The sequence below is a fragment of the Lutra lutra genome, chromosome 7, assembly GCF_902655055.1.
Source record: "Lutra lutra chromosome 7, mLutLut1.2, whole genome shotgun sequence".
Lineage (NCBI taxonomy): Eukaryota > Metazoa > Chordata > Mammalia > Carnivora > Mustelidae > Lutra > Lutra lutra.
In genome coordinates, this window is record NC_062284.1 from 76301564 (window position 1) to 76304984 (window position 3421).

Genomic DNA, 3421 nt, shown 5'->3' on the forward strand with positions numbered 1-3421 from the left:
ACCCTGAGATCATGACCTGAGCAGAAGGCAGAGGCTTAACCCACTGACCCACCCAGGTGCTCCTTTCTTTGTCCTTATAGATAAGAAATAATATAATCAGAATTTAAATCCTAGCCCATATTATTCCAAAACCTATACTTTTTAACCACTCCCTGCTATTACCATGAATTGTGTGGCTATCCCACAAAGCTCCTGCATGGGAAGGAACCACGTCCTATTATTTCTAAACTAGTGCAACTTACATAGTGTCTGCTCTATAAGACACATTCTATAAATGTTCCTAGGGTTAAATATGAATGATACAGAGAAAACAAACAAAAAGGGCCTATAGTTTCAAAGCATATTTATTAACCATAAATAATAGAAAAAATACAAAATATAAAACAAAGGAAAAACAGGCCAAAGCTAAGTAGAAGAAACAGTCATTTCTCTTCCTAGATATGCAGTAGGTTTACTTTGATCCACTTCTCTCAGCTGGATTCAAGTTAATATTTCTTTTCTACTCACTATTTTGCTCAGAGCCATGAGATCAGCCCTTTTTTTTTTTTTTTTTTTTTTTTGAGTTTGAAACAGCCAGTCTCCTTTTCCTGGAACAGTTTTCTCCTGAAGAAAAAAAACCTCCCTTTTGGAGCAAAGCTTCCCTCCTGGGGTTCTTTGTTCTGCCAGGGCTGAGTACCTTTGAGCTCTCTGGAGCAGGCCTGGAACCAGTACTTCTCCCTTCTTTTGAACAGCTGTGCAAGTTGCCTCTCATCTTGGTTGCCCTTGCTGTGCTAGACGCCTGTGCAGTCATGTGCCTCTGTCTCAGCTCATTTCAAAAAACCCCCTCTGGCAAAAGCTGGTTGAATACCTAGGCAGGTTGACTTTTTTAAAGATGAAATTATTTTGATTTTTATATGGAACTAGTATCTTCTTAAAAAGTGAATCACTTTACTATAGGTAAGTTGACTTCTTAAAAAGCAATGCAGACATAAGAATGAGCTTCAGTGATAAGCAGAGAATGAATCCAATGGTCATAAACTGTTAAGATTTGGAAAGATTTTAGACATGTTCAAACCAACTGCCTATCTAATGCAGTAATCCCACTATAACAAACTGGGAAGTAGGTGACCCGAATGAAAACCTTGCATGTTTTGAAAGAAAAACCTGGCCTGTTCTGCATTGGGCAGCTCTATTAAAAGAGTTGCCTTCAATTAAATGAAAATCTAGTTCTTTTGATATTGTATTATTACTGTACATGTCATCCTGTACTGTACATTGTGCAGGGGCCATGCTAATCTCTGTATTATTTCAATTTTAGTTTATGTGTTACCAAAGTGAGCACTATTCATTATTTTAAATAATAGTGACTGACCCTGTGTTCAATTCACAGGCCCTGTTGTAGACTCTAGAATTTCTACTCATTCATCTACCAAAACAAAATGCAATAACTCCACCTACTTGTCTGTATTGTCAACTGAGAGTTCTAAAAAATGAAGTTGGAGCAGAAGAAGGTGGAGAGCCCATTGGTGAGAAAGTGGAACAATTTTCACATGATGGAAATAGAAAGCCATAGAATAGTACATGAAAAAAGGATAGGAAGAGAGAAGACATTTGGGTGTAGGTGGCCATGGCTTGGGTTGGGTGTGAACCGCAGGATGAGCGGGAGGTGAGAGGCAGATGCGATAAACAAAATAAATTTTCCCCAAAGTTACAGATAAACTACAGAAGTAGAATATATGTTGGGATGGAAGGCAAAATAAATGTCTACATAATTGTAGATCTTGAAATAGAAATATTTCATAACTCTTCTCCATCTCTTTTTTTTTTTTCACACAATAACCATATTCCATTTGTTCTGTGGGGCTAGACCTACAGAATGTCCTATCACTTGCTCCTCCCTTCAACTCTCCCAAGCAGCACATACCAAGAATATTGTGGAGTCCGAAAGCAGCAAGACCAGCAGGGCGAAGATACTATACCACACTGCCTGCCGGCCTCACCAGGACTGCCTTTTCCCACAATCATGTGGCTTTGTTCCATCTATTCAGTTATCCTCTCTGCCACCTTTCATTAGAGAAAAGATACAGATAAATTGTTCCTATTGCCACCAAGGAGGAGGGGCCTTAACAGAGATCAAGTCCTTATATATAATTCCTACCAGAAAAAAAAATCTAATGTTTCAAAACCATAATCATTATTTTGGGTAAAATTTACATCCTAGATACTGGAGCTTCTCCCATTACCATGAAAATATATTGGAGGATTATCAATCTTTCCCATTATCTATATTTATCTTATGGTCTGTTATCTTTTACCTATAACACTATTGCTCCCATCTATAACTTTAAGCACAAGTAAATGTACTGAAAAGATGTCCATTGTCTATTGTCCTTTCTCCATTTTCTCAACCCCAATTTGCCTCTCAACCTACTCCATTCAAACCATTCCAATGAGCCATTTTCACAGAGGTCACAGATGACATAAATGAATACTTCTTGTTTTTCTTTATTTTTAAATGTAATAATTATTAATGCTACAACATTTAAAAATGAGCAAAGAACATCTACAATGAATTTCCCTCCCTACCTCTAATCTTAGCTCCCAGTTCTCCCCTCTAAAGTAAATTGCTATGAAGTTTCTTGGTATGCATCTAGAGATATTTAATATGTATACAAGCATTTTTTACATTTTTTTCAAATGGTAGCATACACCCCTCTCATTTCTTTTTTTCACTTTACCTTGGACATCATTCCGTATCAGCACATATAAGTTCCTATCCTTCTGTGCCTCTCCATTGTGGGCTCTTACATTTTTATTTCATTGGTCCCTTACTGATGGACATTTTGGTGATTTTAATCTTTCACTTACAAATGATGCTACAATAATTAACTATATATACATATATCATTTCACCTATGTTGGAGTTTACAGGATAAATTTTTGAATGGAATTTCTTAAATCAAAGAATATGTGTCTTTTTAAATGTTTGTTATATATTACTAAATTGCCCTTTATATAAGTTATAATTTATACTGTTTCCCAACAGTTACCAAAGCAGTTTTTTGAATTGTCCACTTAATTATTTTCTTACATAGCTCCTTGAAAAATGCTATATAAACAGTTAAGTTAGTATATAGAATGATTTTCTGCAATCCCATTTTCTCTCTCCTTTACCATCAATTTTAGCAGATCGAAAGTTCCTTCTACTTCTGTTACTAGATTTATCAGTGCTGAGTGTATATATATATATATATTTTTTTTTTTTTTTTGCATTTCTCTTTTTTTAATATTTTTTCAGTGTAACAGTATTCATTATTTTTGCACCACACCCAGTGCTGCATGCAATCCGTGCCCTCTCCAATACTTACCACCTGGATCCCCCGACCTCCCACCCCCCGCCCCTTCAAAACCCTCAGATTGTTTTTCAGAGTCCATAGTCTCT

The 3421-nt window shown here is 36.2% G+C and overlaps 1 pseudogene; it reads right to left on the bottom strand.

The window, feature by feature from the left end:
* Positions 1-1221: 1221 nt before the first annotated feature.
* On the bottom strand, positions 1222-1321 carry LOC125105805 (uncharacterized; annotated as a pseudogene).
* Positions 1322-3421: the final 2100 nt, after the last annotated feature.